This window comes from Fundulus heteroclitus, chromosome 2, assembly GCF_011125445.2.
Source record: "Fundulus heteroclitus isolate FHET01 chromosome 2, MU-UCD_Fhet_4.1, whole genome shotgun sequence".
Taxonomy (NCBI): Eukaryota; Metazoa; Chordata; class Actinopteri; order Cyprinodontiformes; family Fundulidae; genus Fundulus; species Fundulus heteroclitus.
In genome coordinates, this window is record NC_046362.1 from 25255792 (window position 1) to 25273126 (window position 17335).

General features: G+C 41.0%; 1 protein-coding gene across 3 annotated transcripts in view; it reads right to left on the reverse strand.

Annotated features, from left to right (window-relative positions):
* rassf7a (Ras association domain family member 7a) overlaps positions 1-17335 on the reverse strand; it is a 51721-nt gene that overhangs the window by 17864 nt on the left and 16522 nt on the right. The window contains exon 1 of one of the 3 annotated variants that reach the window (XM_036151451.1): positions 14667-14972. The exons of the other annotated variants lie outside the window; for them this stretch is intronic. The gene's annotated coding sequence lies outside the window, so the exon portion shown is untranslated. Of the gene's footprint in view, positions 1-14666; positions 14973-17335 lie in introns of those variants that run through there. 3 annotated transcript variants of the gene reach the window in all.

The following is a 17335-nucleotide window of genomic DNA, read 5'->3' on the forward strand; positions in this document are numbered from 1 at the left end:
AAAATAAATTCAAATTTCATCTCTTTATCATTTTAAATACCCAACTACTGTCTGTTATGGAACATGACTGACTTGGAAATGCTGGCAGCCTTTTGGAAACCTTAAGAGTGAAGGTAAGGTTCTGCACTGTGCTGTTTGTTAGTAATACTAGCTATGCTACCTGTGCTAATCTGTGCTAATTAGTAAAACCACACGTGATACCACCTCTGTTTCAAATTGAAATTATTAAAGAAACTATACTTGATCCTGCACAAATTCGAACCTCGTGTGAGGAGAACAATTTAGTTTGAACTTTAGGCCCCGCCCCCAGTTGTTTTTTTTCCTAATAGGAAACCCTCCTCCTCTCCCTCCTGGTCTCCTCCAAGTCGACATGCACAAGACCAAACACGCGCCTCAAGCTCGTGCACAATCCTCTGGAGGAAACAAGGCTTCCTCGCGGGACTTTTCTTCGTTTTCTTTCTTCGTGAATGGCAACGTCTCGGGTACATGATATTTTCTCATGTGAATGGCCAACACTTACATGCATGCCAAGCTTTTTTTTTTTCCTACTTTTGGCACCTTCTTCTGACTATTGACTATTGAGCCGATGGGACAAGTGAATTTCTCCAACTTGAGATCAATAAAGCCTATCTTATCTGATCTTATCTTATCTTAAGCTGTTCTGTCGTGTGTGCCCCGGAGGAGCTGCACCTTATTGTGCCGATGACAGAGAAAAGTCATCTCGGATTGTCCCCATTTCACTGCTTATTCCTACAAAAAAAAAAGCCTGCACTCGCTCGATCGCGTATTCAGTCAATTGCTGTTCTCAAACTACATTGTTTAACAGATTCCTGGATCAATGTGTGCTTCTGTGCTTTTTTGTCTCTTGTTGTGTCTCTGCTCTGTCGTCTCTAACCCCCAGTCGGTCGAGGCAGATGACAGCTCACACTGAGCCTGGTTCTGCTGGAGGTTTTCCTCCCTGTTAAAGGGGAATTTTCCTCTCCACTGTCACTTCATGCTTGCTCAGTATGAGGGATTGCTGCAAAACCATGGACAATGCAGACGACTGTCCACTGTGGCTCTACGCTTCTTCAGGAGGAGTGAATGCTGCTTGTCAAGAATTTGATGCAATCAACTGGGTTCCCTTAGATAGGATTTTTTTTTGACCAATCTGTATAATGTGACCCAATCTGTATAATCTGATTGAATTTGACTTTGGAAAGTCCCTCGAGATGACATGCTTCATGAATTGGCGCTATATAAATAAAATTTAATTGAATTAATTTTAATTAACTCATTGCATGAAAAGCATTTTTTTTAACCAGACAAAATTTATTTGAGTAAAGTTCCTTTAATTATTTCTTAAAGCATGGAGCCAAAAAAAGTTATTATTACTATTAAGTTACTATTGATAATTAAGGTGCTAAAAGAAATCTGAATTGGGGGGTCAAAGCTGTCTAAAAGCTGTAAAAACTGGCCACAAAACTGGCTCAAACTAGGGTTTGTCTTCATTGTTATACTCTGATAATAAAACGCGTCTCAGCAAACCTTTGTATTTTGTTCAATTTTAATTAGGTACACTCCTGTGAGCGTGTGGCCACAAGAGTTTACACAGTCCTGTGAACAATAAGGCACTACTGTATTATTCATCCTTTCAGGTAAAAGACTTCTGTCTGTTTTGGCAGTCAGCATTCATTTCCAACCCCGGAAACTAAGAGGAGGCGAGCGCATTACAGATGAGGAATTTGTTTGCGCTGACTCATGGATCCGCCCCCTGAGCCTGCAGCTAATGGTGAGAATGATAATAAAGGGTTGCATGTAGCCCCGAGAGAACCCGGCTTGGGAAAAGAAGTTTGCTTACCCTGCAGGGTGAGCCGTAGTAGTGCAGGAGTTTACACTGATGGGTGAGCCAGGAAAGATGGCTTTCAGACTGTTGATGGGCGCCCACGTGTAATTACACACTTCTGGATCTGACTCAGCAATGCTTGCAAGGGAGGGAGGGCATCACTCGGTTCCCAGCCAATTTTGCACAGCGTACACACCAAATAATGCGTGCCGCACACCCATATAGGTTGTGCAGAGACTAAACGTGCACATATGCGCTGCGCAAACAGTGAAAGGATGACATTCAGTTAGTCACAGCCAAAATCATATGTTACAGGGTTTTAGGTATGGACCGCAAACGGCCTGACTCCCACGAAACGACGATGGATCATTCCGACGTAAATCCGCACCTAGCCGTAAACGTAATCCCTCACGTTTTCAAAAGGGTGCAATTTTCTACGCCGCGCGTCATTGGAACATAGGAGTCAGAAATTCACCGGTGCACATTATTCTTAGGTAGGGTTTTAAAAGTGGCAGTGGTTCACCTTGACTTCCTGCATACATTCATGTGTCACTGAGCAGTCACGACCACCACAGGCTCCAATGCTGCGTCTCTGAAGCGCAACTCATTAGCAATTTAAGAAGCTGTTTCCACATCTGCTTATGTCAATTATTCAATTTTTGTTTTGTTTTCTTCTTTTCCCTGCATTTTACTTTTTTTCTTGTGCAGGGACACACGGCCATAAATAATAAACAAGGCAAAAAAAACAGACAGGTCTAGAAAAATCAAGGTTGACTTGCTAATATGGAATTAAAATTTTACTCTCAACCGGTTCCCGCCATGTTAAACTTCTCAAACGCACAGAGGTTGATTTCAGTTATTCATTCCACCGACACGACTTTCCTTTTAGATCCGGATAAACCGCTTGCCGCAAGAATGTTGTGCAGACTGTGCACAACAGATTTTGAGCTCTGTGGGAGATTCCTCAATGTTTACTCACATGAACATCACATCAAACTTGTACAACTCTGAAGCAATATGAAGTCACATTCCAGCAAATAACTTACGGCCAACAAGAAACAATCTTTCAACTAAATCCCCCAGAAAACTAAGAGCCAAAAAAACCTTAATGTAAAGGATTATTTTAAAATATTGCTGTGTCCTAGGTACAGACAACAAAATTAATTCCATGACTTGTTCACCGTTTGTAAACCCTTAGATAATCCAATGTCATTTTTTTGCTCTTTTTTTTTACCATAAATATCTCCATCCCCAACAGAAATGGTTGGCGGGGTTTAAAATTCTTGAATTTATTCCTGTTGTTGAAAGCTATTTTGGTCATCACTCAATTACTTTCTTCCTCGACTTTAACTCCATGCAACCTATGATGTAATCCGCACTTAAATGTCTCTAGACAGGAGATATTCGACGGTTGCAAACACGCACAAAAAATTTTAATCAACCTGGAAATCACATCATATTTTGCAAAAGTATTCAGACTCTTTGAACCTCTCTGCAGTTTGTTACGGTACAACCACAGACTTCTGCGCATTTTCTGTGAGATATACCAACGCAGAGTAGTGCATAATTATGAAACCCCATTTACTTAAATACCTCTGAATAAAATCAGTTGCAACCAATTGGCTTCAGTGCGTGTCTAATTAATAAGCAGAGAATAGCGGATAATTTGAGCTCAGTATCAATCCAGATGTTCTGTGAAGGTCCCAGAACTTTGTGAAGGAACATTAAAGGACAGATAGCATCATGAAACACACCAGACAGGTCAGGGATGAAGTTGTTGAGAAATTTAAAGGAGGCCAAGGTTATAAAACAACACGACAAGCCTTAAACATTTCAAAGAACTCTGATCAGTCAATCATTCGAAAATGGCAAGAGTATGAAAGAACTGCAAAGCCGCCAACACATGGCTGTTCACCTGAAACTGACAGGCCAAAACAGGAGAATGTTATTCAGAGAAACAGTCAAAGAGGCCATGGTAACTCTGGATGAGTTGCAGTAATCGAAAGATAAGGTGGGAGAATCTGTTGATAGGACCAACAGTAGCTACACACTCCACACATCTGGCCTGTATAGATAAAAGGCCGGAACAAAGCCACGGTTAAAAAAAAAAAGCTTAAATAAATCATAGCTAAAGTGTCACAAGCCCTTTAGAGGACCTGGAAAACCTGTGGAAGAAGGTGCTTTGGTAAATCAAAATTAAACGTCTTGGCCTCCAGGCAAGAGACGTGGCAGAAAACTAACACTGCATATCGACCTGTAAAAGAGAGATCCACACTTTTCAGAGTTATGTTTGTGAAAAAGCATGTTATCTTTTTTCACTGTCAATTACAATTCTTTTTGACATATCCCAATAAAATACACAGAGGTTTGTGGTTATAATGTGAGAAAATATGAAAAAGTGGAAGTTGCTTGGAATGGTTTGGCAGGGTGCTAGAATGTAATGTGTAACATGTCGAAGTGGCAGACAGAGACCTTCTTTAACCTTTGGTCAGGCAGTCATAAATCCAGAACAAAGCAGGTGTGCATTCTTGTGCGGGTTTTGAAAGGTGAAACTACAACAAAAACAGCCTAAAAAAAAAAGAAAAAAAAAAGGAAACGCCGACCTCTCAGCTGAATTTATGTTTTCTTGGCTGAAAGTGTGGAATTCCGCTGTTTCCTCCCAAGACATCAATCTGCCATCAAGAACATTTCACGGGTACTTCACAAACCACCACTATGACTAATCTAATCTGTGTGCTGCTGGTTTCTGGTGCGCGTCAAACTTTGAAATGGAAAGCAAGGTTCCCTGAGCACGACAAATCTTTGAGCAAGTGCCCGAATATTTGAGAGGCAGCCTTCACCTGAGCAGATCGGTGCCTCTGGTATGCAAAACATCCCTCCTCGCACCTTCCCAATATTTACCTAGGGAGTTTCAACACACCTGGCCCTTAGAGACATGGGATACGGGCAAACACATCCATGTAGCTGCGGAGTTGGAATGTGGACCTCTAGGTAACCCGTCACAGCTGAACCTTGTAAAAACAAATCTTGTCACAAACTGATAATATCTTCCATTTTGTTACCAAAATGAGCTTCACCCCATAAAAATGTACGCCGAGATACGAGCTGGGGGAGGTTTGAACGGAGAACTTCAATGGTATTTGCAATGTGTCGTGAAATTATGTGAAATAAGACCACACAGTCTTCTTCCGAATAAAAAAAACAACCCATTCTGCTTTAGAGTGTACAGAAAGCTTAAGAGGGCCAGGAATTAAGAACAATCAAGAGATGACGGTCAATCAGGAACTCAAATATTTTAGTGAAGTCTGTGTAAATGTTTTGGAAGGGTGGATGGCTGTTGTGGTGACACTGTCAAGTGTAACTAGGATTTGAAATGTTTCCATAATGGCATACAAACAAAACCAGGTTTGATGCTTATCGTGAAGGCTTTTTTCCCCTTTCGTCATTGGAAAGAGGAAGTGAAACACCTCTCAGTTTGAATGTCATCACAGGCAGGGAAGCGATGTAAAACAAAATTGAAAAATAAAAAAAAGAGATCTGCAAGTCAGTGATCTGAAAGCAATTTCTGATATACAGTTTTTATAAAGCTTTTATCTGCGGATACAAGACTTTTAACCTGGCATGTCAGATCGATAATATGAGTCTGCTCCAATCCAATCAGTTCGGGGAAAAGTGGGACATTCAGCAGAACTTTCCGAGCTGATTGGGTGAAGCGACACCAACTGCCCGCCTACCAAAGGTTGATTTTGGCCAATCGCGGTATTATACGGAAATGTAAGCAGCAGGCGTCATTACAAACCACAACAAGTTTACACTGGTCATGGCCCTTTATGCTGTTCTTCTTTCAAAGAGGAAATCCTGGATTCCGACAAAACAGATAGTGACAGCAGCAGCTATGCGTACGTCTTCTTGCGCTGACATCTTTATTTTGGTTCGGCTGTGGACTCGGCTACTCTTACTATTGTTACAGCTGTTTGTCCCGTCTTAAACCATAATACTGCAACGTGATTGGCTCAAACGGTTTTTCGTTCAGGCCCAACCGCCTGAGACGGGAGCGGGACAAGATGGATTCTCGTGTATTTGGGAACGCACAAATACCGCGAGAATTCAGCCTGCAGGCAAGGTTAGCCAACCTTAGCTGACTCTGTTTTCCCTCGAAGAATTGTAGCTAAGAGCATTTGACATTTATTTTCAGCCTTGCTGTCATAATTGTTTTGTTTTTTTATTAGGAGCAGAGGTGATGTCACACTATGTGTGTGTGTGAGAGAGAAAGCTCCTGTAAAACAGGATTTACTATTTTCAACAAGTCTTTGGATCGATTGAGCCTTGTTCGTCATGCTAAACTAAATTAGTTTATTCACAAGTGTGAATGTTGTGATCTTGCTGGTCGGGTTAAAGACTGCAAGCGTCTCCAATTTCCGAAAATGCCCCAGATTTCAGCGTTTTATTATTGAGAAAACAAAAATGATCCAAACTATGAAGGTGTTAGCGTAACAGACATGTAAACTCGCCATGTAGTCTCTTTCTTTTGGGAACCCTCGTTACCTTACACTCAGCTGCTTCAGTACTAACAGGCTACCAAGCTTATTGATACAAATTTGTTTTATACAGTTTATAAGAATGTCGCTTTACTCCTGCAATCTGACCTTATTCTCTTTTCTCAGTTTTTTCCCCTTTATCTCTTCTCACTACCTTGCATTAAATATGTCTGCATACTCCTTTTAAGAGCTCTTAATTAGTCTCTCTGTTGTTTTAGCAGCTAAAGCTAAATTCTGTTCTGTCTTATTCCGTTCAGACTGGCCGTAATACACAAATGAAAATAAATGTTAATAGGAGTACTTAAAAGCACACATAGGAGGGGTTGCCAAATAGCGCTTCTGCCGCTAACTTCAGTTGCGACATCAGCTGTGTTTAAATTTACAACATTTAAAAAGACACGCATTTGATGGAAAGCTTCTCGGAGTTGTCTGATAGCTGTAATTGCAGCGCTGTTTTGATGACCAAGACTTAACTGTACTCGCATTAAAAACACAAAGTAAAGAAAGGGCGGAGTGTTTGTGTTTCAAGTGGTTCACTAAGGCCTGGGTGGGCCTCTCAATAGGGTCTGATTTAAAGCTTGACGGGTGGGTGTCATGCATGTCTCTCTGTCTCCCTGTCATTACCCCGAGGAGTAACGATCACAGCTATCAGAGCTGCGGGTTGGAGGATGTCCGGTGAGTCAAAATGAGTAAGGAGAAGGTGGGAGGGCATGGTGCTGATTTATGGCACCCTCTGAGCGTCTAAGGAACAAAGATAGTATATCTGTGTGAGATGTGCCCTCAGCTCTGGAAAGCTGCCTTCCATAATGCTCGCGCATAATCACCGAGGCAACTTTGGCATGGATACCGAGCGTCTGTGTGCCGATGAGGATGCTGCTGCTGCGTTTACATGGGAGAGATCAGTTGGCTGCCCCCTGGGAATGACAATGAGAGAAGAAGCCGGACAAGACAGCGTAAATACAAGTGTTTGCTGAAGAGGGGCTGTTCAGCCAGACAGCAGACAGAATCTAACCGGGATATACCAGAAATAAACTGACCACATTTCATCCCGGCTTTTCCCCAGGGAACTCAGTGAACCTGCATCCTGGGAAAGAGCCCAGGTCTGAATTACGGTGCATTTAAAAGCACAACGGTGAGAGTAATCTGACACTGAGAAGAAGACTTATCTGTTTATCTCTACAGATGAATAACAGTGTCCGCTTTGGTCTTTTTGCGTCTGAGGGGTGTGTAGTCTAAACTGTACACATGAGAAAGATAAGTGCGTATGTATGTGTAACAGCTTACCAGATTCTTCTAGAATCTAAACAAACATACAATACCTGTAAAATATTCCTCTGAATATATGTCTATCATTTTGTATAACAATTTTACTGTCACTTGGATATTTAATCAAATGTTTTTTGTAAAAAAAAAAAAAAAAAAAAATTAACTGGTCTTTTTTTATTTTAGATGATAGGAAAGACAAATTTGGCTTTTTGGAAATATTTCTGGGACACTAAAGCAGCGCCCATGTAAATAACCTAGTCAATACCAGCTTCCAGTGTTACTCTGAAAAATACAAAAACTGCCATAATCAATAAACAAATGTTCTGGTTCAGACAAAAGAGACTACACCATGTAATACATTTATACATATTGCTGCAATTACCATAAGACAGTGGTATTTCAATACAAGGTTATGAAGTCATGAGTCACTCATACCAGCAAATGCCCACTTAGAACTTGGAGTACACTTAGTTTCACACTGCCTAAATCAAACCTAAAAACAGGATTTTAATTTCAAAGATGAAAAGCAGCAGCAGCAGCACTCAAGTCAAGTGTTCGATTATTTCCCCAACTCCTTAACTCTGCCAAGGCTTTCAGAGTTCAATCATGTAGACATCTTTAGGCCAGACTTTTCTTGATTCAATTATGAAGATGCCAAAGAACAACTCATATCTTCAGAAAGCAGGAAAAGATACATTTTGAAAGATTAAAACAAAGTCTGACTTCCTGGAAGAAAATGGTGGAGAAATGGGGGATAATGTAGAATAAGGGCAGCATACTCTAAAGCTGAGGTTCCCAAGGTCGGGGGATCACGAGACACCTTTTGGGGTTGCGAGATGATTTGATTCAGCATTTCCTTATTTATGAAACCAATACCAAAGTATTACTTTACAAGATGCTCCACATTCCTCATTTTAACGCAGGGGTATGGATTCATGTTTTGCAAGAGTATATAAAAAAATATTACTTTCTCATAATTTTCGACATGATTTTAGGGTTAGGGGGTTGGAGTTAGTTAACTGCAAAGTAATAAAGTCATAATTTTCCAAGTTTATTCTCATAATTTCAACAACAAAAAAAAAAGAAAGAAAAGAAAACAAAAATCCTGCTAGATAAAATGCGGTCACCAGTCATTCAGGGGCTCACAGGCTGAAAAGTTTGGGCACCCCAGCTCTAGAGCAATGGGTCTCATGGACGGTCACATCTCTGTAACCAGTTTCTTTGACTATAGAAATTATGTAAACAATTATGTAACTTGATATATATGTGTGTGTGTGTGTGTTATATGTTGTACTAAATATATATTTACATAGTTACATCATCTGCATAATCAAGAAAGTATGTTACGGACATTTCAGAGAATTAATGTACGTTTATGTAACAGTAGCTACTGCATGACATGATCAGACTGAACTTGCTTTGTCTGTAAGCTGCTTGATCAAACACATCTACTTTCGCTGACAGGTTTGCCGTCAAGCCTTTCAGCATGAGCGATGGTTCTGTCAGATCCACCTGCCCGTCTTTTCTACTACCAGCTGATTGAGTGTCCCTGCGCCCTGAGTCAGACCTTTTTGTGTGTGTGTGTCATTCTTTCTGCCGTCCTGACGCACCCCTGGCCTTTCCTGGTCCTTTCCACATCTTTTCTGGCTCAGGCGCCATGTTATTTACTGCCCAGAGAACTCTGTGTGTGCGGAGAGTCAACACAGTATGGCTGCCTGGGCAAAGGAGCAACCTGCTGCGCACACACACACACATATTTCCACAGATACCAACTCACAGTCACATGAGCATCCCGTGAGGCTGAGATGTTTGTCTTCGCAACAATAACTATACCTGAGCAATTAGGCGTCATGGAAAGAGAGACAAATAGACAAAGGCTTTCAGAACCATGTATGAGGAGCAAGCTGGTGGTCGCAAAAAGTTAGAAGACAGCAGTATAAGTGAAGGAAAGGGCTCTGATGATGTCACAGACAGTACAATTGAAGGCCACGGGATGTTCACACTGACAGAACATGACAGTATTCACTCAGGTGAACTTTACGGTTAGCTGGATTTGACTGGGAACATGGCCCCGGGTGGAAACACTCTGCATGACAATTCCAACAGTAGCCGCGTTCTCCTGTGACCTTTGACATAAAAATGTAGGAAAAATGAGGGAAGATTCAAGCTATGGATGCAGTGCCTTGCAAAAGCATTTATAACCCACGGACATGTTACAAACACAAACTTCTATAGGTTTTATTTTTTGATATTACGAGGCGGACAAACAAAGTAATGAGCAACTGTCAAGTAGAAGGAAAATAATAAGTAGTTTGGCATGCATATGTCTCCAGCCATCTTTACTCTGGTACCTCTAAATATAATCCAAGGCATTGGAAATCACAATGACCATTGAACACACCACACAGGTCAGAGTCATAAATCTAAAATGGAGATAAGTCATACAACAACAAATTGAAATAGTATAAAAAACACACAATTTTACCAATATATGGCTGTCCACCTTTACTACCAGGTTTAGCAAGGAGAGCATTTATCAGGGATGCAGCCACGTCCACGGTACTTCTGGAAGAAGTGTAGAGATCCACATGCCAGTTTGAAGAATCTACATACAGACCACCTATCAGTCCTGCATTGCACAAATTCGGCTTTAATGGGAAGAGTGGCAAGAAGAAAGCAATAAGAAGCTTTGTTTTCAGTCTGCCACAGGCCAAGTAGGGGAACACAACAAACACGTGGAAGAAGGTGTTATGGTCAAAAAGCCCAAACGGAACTTTTTGACCTACAGGCAAAACACTAAAGTGTAAAATAGCACACATTACCCTGAAAACACCACAACCCCAATGAAATATAGTGGTGCCAGTATTATGTTATGAGGACGCTTTTCTTCAGAAAGGGGCAGAAAAGTGGCTCAGAGCCGACAGGATAGAGCTAAAAACCAGACGATCCTGGGAGAAAATCTGTTGGAGTTGGCAAAAGACTTGAAAATGGGTCGAGTAGGTTCCCTTTCCAGCAGGATGACGACACGTAACATACAGCTAGAGCTGCAACTGAGTGATTTAAATCAAACCTTCATCATGTGTTAGAATGCACCTGTCAAGAACATACGTACATCCAGATGAGAATCTGTGGTAAAACCGATATTCGGAGATACTCTCCTTCTAATCGGACTGGTCTTGAGCTGTTTTGCAAGGAGAAATGGGCAAAAACCTCTTTACCTGCAACGCAGGTAAAGAGCAAAAAGAGTGGCTCTACAAAGCATTAACTCAAAGGGGCTTAACACAAATGCATGCCATACTTTTCTGATTTTTATTTGTTGAAGACATTTTTAAAACAGGCATCATTTTCCTTACTTATGTAGTACTTTGTCTTGGTCCGTCACAAAAATCCCATCCAAATTCATCAGAGTTTGGGGTTGTTGACAAAATGGGAAAAAGCTTGAGATGTATGAATACTTTTGCAATGCCCGTGTCACATTCTATGATCTTTAATTAAGTCAATACCACTTCTGAAAAATAAAGGATGACTTAAACAGAAGCAAAAGAACAAGGCCAAGCTACAGACCATAAACAAAACAAAACTTCTAGCTGTGATCACAAGTCTAATGCCCTCTAGTTTTTGCTTGCTCTTACAAATTTCAGTGCACACACCGTAAAAAGTTTTCAGATGCGCGAGGCTGAAGATCTGAATACAGAGCTGCAGTGAAATGCCTTCACTAAATCCTCTCCTTCCTCTCAGTAATTACAGACTCCCTGGTGAGAAACTACAGGTCTGTGGTGTTTGTTCTCGCCTTCTTGGATAAAACAGGTGAAGAAAGGCCTGTGTGTGCTGGGCTGGATGCCAGTATCTTACGGGTTCTGCTAGCTAACCGATATTTATCTTGATGCAACAAAAAAAAACTCTGAGGGAAATGCCCAGAATAATTGTCCCATTTTTTTAATGTAACTGCAGACGTTGATAAAATTTCATATTCTTTGTATCCCTGAGAATTTGTAACCTTGTACATTACAACATCCCGTGCAAGAACAACAACGTGTTCTCGCCTATAAAATCGCGTGGGCCAAAGTTGTACACTTGATGAGGACGATTTATGTAGAGCAGTGTCGAAGATTTTGATGTATTGAAAATTGGGTTGACTTTGGGTTGAAAGAAGAGGCAGGGTGTGAGGGATGAGAATGTGATGCAAGGCGGACTGGATCAATCTTTTATCACTGCAGTGTGCTTTCATCCCTAATGGATCCGGCATGAGGAGAGCATGCCGTTGCTTTCCATCACGTTGCACAGGCAGGGGAAGGACGCCGGGGGAGCAAGGAAGCAAGAAGGTAAAGACGGCAAGGGAGGAAAAAAGCGATGCAAGAAATGATCACAAACGTATTCTTTTTGCAGGCTGGTCAAAGCGTCCTCCGTTAGATTTGTGCCCGAGAGCATCTGCGGGAGGAAGGAAACGCAACTGATAAGAACGGCAAGAAATTAAGTCACTCCGTAGCTTGAAGAGTGATTCAGAAAGTTCCCATCAAGCCTCCCGAAAGATAACTTGCTGAGCTTAAGCAGACCCGCTTTCCCCGCCGTCCGAGCCAAGTGACAGACAGACGCGCTGACAGAGATAGAGACCGCTTTAGACGAGGAGGGAGTCCATCTGCGTATTCAAGCATTAAAAAGGTGCATAGAAAATAACACGGCGAAGAACAAGGAACAAGCCCTCTCAGGGGACATTCTGCTCTCTCCGTGTTAAACAGCCTCATTCATGCGATGGAAAATAAGTATCGAACCAGTGAGGGGGACATAAAGGGAGGGAAGCAGAGAAGAAGAGACATGCAAACTAAACAAGACTTGGGCAAAAAAAAAAAAAAAAAGTGTTTAAAAGTTTTATGATGTATTCCAGCTACTGGCAACTTCATGGTGATCGCGCTGCTGGTTTATCGCTTTAGGTGAAATATTCGCAGGGATGCTAAAAAGAGGGAGAGGGTATTACATCATCATCTCTCTGTTTTTTTTTTTTAAAGAAGAAGGAACAAATGACGCCCCTGATTGAAAACAGAGAAAACGCTTTTTTTCCCCCTGATCAGTCCACCCATCATAAAAAAGGGCAACAGCAACACTTTTCAAGGTAGAGTCTTTTCCTAGGGGAAGAAGACTCAAAGTTAGGGATTTTCAGTTTCGGTCAGATGATCTAAAATGAAGTCAGAGGAACCATAGAGATGTAAGACGCTATTGATAAAGAGAATAGTTATTCTCCATTCAGGCTGCAAGAGAGAGCAAGACTTTCAGTGGATAACAGGAAGGCTGATCAGAGTACAGCAACGTTGCTCTGTCATGGAACATGCGGGATGTGGAAATGTTGGAAACCTTTTCCAAATCTCTAAGGCTAACTGAACTAATCGTGCTAATCACACTAATCACAAATAAAAAAAGTCTAGAGAAAGTGTAATACGTCAACTCTGTGAAAAAGTGGTCTTTAGCTTTAAAATAATCCTAAAATCTTGTTTTACAGATGTGATCTGTCTTTCAAGGTGAGTAACATCGCCTCGTCTCCTAATCTATGGTCATATTCAATAAATTAGAGTATTTGTTTTTATGAGGCTTATTTGTCATACAGTATACATACCTTTAAGAAAGTATTACATTTCATTAAGCTCCAAATGCTGGGTTGAAAATGCTTTTATCAATCTGGTGTAATATTATAATCTTAAATTTTTTTTGTTAGGTATAAATGGAAAATCATACTTAGTACAAATAATGGCTTGAAAACATTAGTCTATAATCTATAGGCTGTTTAATCTATATAGTCTGTTTCACTTAATGACCTGGGTTACTCGAAACTAATTAATTTTAAATAATATTCAACTTTATTGAATACTAAATAATAAATGACCTCTAACAGCAGAAAGGCTAGAGGAACTATTTTGAAAGGTGTTCTTATTGTTCTTCAGGAAAATTAAAAAATGGCTGAAATTAGATCTTGGAAATTGGCCTCAATTTTTTTTTTACTGAAAAAGAAATGTAAACTTAAATTTACTTATCATTCATAAAATTTGTGGTATTCGTGTTGCCTGCTTGTAAAGTAAATACTGAAACACGCATATTGAACTAAAACTAGTAAAATAAACAGAACTGAAGTAATGGACGTACTGGTATGATTTAGTTGTTTCACTCCTTACTACCATTTATTATACCAGCGTATCTCGGAAACAACTTTATCTAAGCAAACACAATGAGATAACATAAGGTATCTTTATTTAAATACTACTGTCAGTCAAAGGGGGGGGGGGGGTATCACCCCCTAGGGAAGACGGGGGGTTGGGGTTCCAATCGATGACCTTGATTGGATAACAAGTGTAGCCTGCTAATGAGCTCCACTGACTGACACATAGCATGCCAGGAATTTTTAAACAAGATCTTAAGCCATGCATAAAGACAAGCCAGTGTTTAAACAGACTGAATTGGAGTGATTTGGTGCATTGGATTAGCATGTTGTTGGCATTTGGGATGTGTGCCTAAAAAAGCATATAAAAAAAAATGCAACAAGCTCTCTCTTCATGTCTTCAATTAATTCATCTTTAAGCCTTTACGCTTTTTCGTGTAATAATGTAGTTTTTTTTTATAGTTTTTGTAAGCAGAGGTTAGGCTTTTGTATGCTCTATATAAACATAGGAAATAGAAAAAAATGGGAGAGATAAAATTAAATGAAAAAAGAGCGAAGTTTCAACCCAAACAGGTTTGAGTTCTTTTGTTGCACACAAGAAGTGCACGGGTGGCGGGTCTAGCTTCAACAGGTGCGTACATGCAAAGACACGGTTCAACCCGGCAAAAGACACAACAAAAAAAAAATCGGATCTGTCTCCCCGCTCATCACAGAAACGCATGCACTAAGTTGGGCTCATTAATAAGAATGCCCCTTTCTCTTTATACGGCGAAATGCAGCCAGCTCAGCTGAGTTCAGAGAAACTTCTTGACACAGAGATTCACACAGCCCAGACCGGACAGAATCAGGATCACCAAACGTTCAACCAGTTCCTTTAAGAAGCCCTTACACTCACCTTGCTGCTTCTTAGTGTTTTAAATTTCCAGTCTGCCTTTATTTTCTCCCTCCTTCTACCTCCGTCGGGGAAAGCCTCCCCTTCTCCCCGGCCAGCGGTGCCGGCTGTTCGGCTGGTGTGCGAGGAAGCCTGACAGTGAGTCTGTGAGGAAGCATGTGAGTCCAGCAGAGGTCAGTCAGATGGGAATTTGAAGGGTGCCTCTGTTTTGTCCTGATTGGCTTTTCTTTTTTTTTTTTTGTTGCTGGCTGCCTCAGGAATGCACTTCTGCTGGACGTCCTCACCACAGGCGAGATCTCAGTGACTGCTCTCTCTCTCTCTCTGTGCCTGCGCCGCTCCTCCTCCCTCTGTCTCTCTCACCCACACAGAAACACACCCTCCCCGTCACTCTCCTCTTTCCCTCCACCCTCTTTTTTCATGTGCTCTGGCAGATCAGATAGATACCTCCCCTTCTTTCAGGTATTTGAAAGCGCAGTTTCTTCCTTCCCAGTATCAATTTCCTCTCCTATTCTTCTTCTATCCAGCAGTTCTCGTTCAAATGAGGGAGGTGGGGGGGGGGGGGGTACGCTCATAGAAAAGCCCAGCAGAAACTGAAGAGGCATATATTTAGGTATCTCTCTCTAATGTTTGCACAGTCAATAACCTGAGCCAGCTGACATCCAAGTTCTGCCCTCCAGTTACACAATCAGCTGATAACACAAATGAGTCAGTCAGGCCATTCGCTCTTCCTTTTCCTGGAATGAGGTCATAGTCCGACAGACCAGGTGGAACAGGAGAGAGTGTGTGCAACTATGAGCATTTGAGCTGGACAACGCCCTGAGAGAGAGAAAAAAAAAAAAAAAAAAAAAAAAAGGGACAGTCAAGCTGCTAGACTTAAACCTGACCACTCAAGTGCAGAGAGCAGTGCATTTAAATAAAAAAAGAAGAAGAAAACAAGTAGAAAGTGTTCAACTTCAACCATAATTTCAAAGAAATTCTCGAACCGTGACCCTGGGTTCGCTGCCCCCTCCAATGCAAAAACACATGCAGAGCTGAGTAATGCGTGACCAATGGGACGGGCAGATTGTGCGGGGAGCCCCTCACGGAGACTGAGAGAGAGAGAGAGAGAGAGAGAGAGAGAGAGAGAGAGAGAGCGAGACCCTGCTCTTTATTAACATCTCTCCTTTTTCTGGGCATGGCAAGTTTATTTGTGCAGCACTATTCATACACGGGGTAATTCAAATCGCTTTATATGAAGAACAAAGGAACAGAGAGAGAGGAAAACCCCCGCCTCCAGCCTCCTCCCGTCTTACAATCAAATAATCACCAGCCGCGCATTCATTTTATTCTACTTAATCCAAAACCTGGAACTAAAGACTATTTAACAATGGTATTGGCAAAGGAGTGAACGGCTTTTAAACAACTGTAACCTGCAAATGAAGGTGCGTTAAAAACACCAAATGAATAAACATGAGGAGATAAAGCCATTACCATCTATTGATCTTGAACGTTTCGACCGCAATCTTCAGTCCGTCGTTCTGCGCTACACAATCGTTTGAAACAAACCTGTTTAACAGCCGTTACATGCTTTATTAATCAGTCACAGCTCAATAAAGAGAGATTTTTTTTTGATAAGCAACTCTAATAAATAACTTAATGGTCATTAAATAATGAACAGTTAGGTAACAAGTCAAAACATGGAAGTATTCTGCCTTTGCAAAAGCCTATGAAAAAGAAATAAGCCTCCCTTTATGCTGGCGGTTTTGTCCCTTTGCCATTTTGTACTTTGCTCTTCTCGTACCCAGATTTTACATGTGTGAAAAGCATTAAGAGTCTTAACAGTCAAGTAAGCATCTTGACAACTGATGATTTAAAGTTAAATGCTACAGCCTGCTTATTGTCTACCTGTATTGTGCATTAATACATTTCAAATCATGGTGGCATTAACTTTTTGGGCAAGTCTTAATGGACGCTGGTTTGTACATGGGAAATACAGCTTTCACCGATGTTCATTAAATGGAGTTCTAGTTGAAAAGGGAAGCTCTGTAAATGGAGAACGCTTTTAGGACAAACTTTAGCTTCTTTATGCAGAAACGAGTTGTGACATTTACCCTTAAATATGAGAGCTTGGTGATTGCTGTGTTTCAATGAGTCAGTCAGTCAGACAGTGAATGCTTCAGGCTCCTACGCACAGATCTCTGTGGGGTCCTGTTAGCGATAATGAATGGTTCTGGCCTTGCTTTAGACTTGGCTAATACACCGTCCTCACTTCAGTTAGAACAATATAAACTGAAGCTTCGCACCCAAACCATCTAAAATGCACCTGGTTTCTGTTGTTACTGTGAGGGACTAAAAAGGGAGCCAGGGACAGAGAAGGTTGCAGCACAGACAAACAGAAGAATGCAGTCCCAGCCTAACACAGCCACTTTGCTCTCTGACCATCAGAGTTAAATGTAGCTGAAATAACAGCTTTAAAGTACATGAGTGAAGATTTAGTCATTTTACAATGTGGTCATCTTACATTCTGAAACAATATAGGGAAGTACCAACCTAGTTTTTCTTTATGAATGAACAGATTTAAACTATGTTTCATTTTTACTTTCTAACACCTAAAACATGAACAAATGCAAATGAGAAGTTTTTTAAATTTTAGTCACATTAAAATACAATTTTGTAACCACAGAGATGAGATC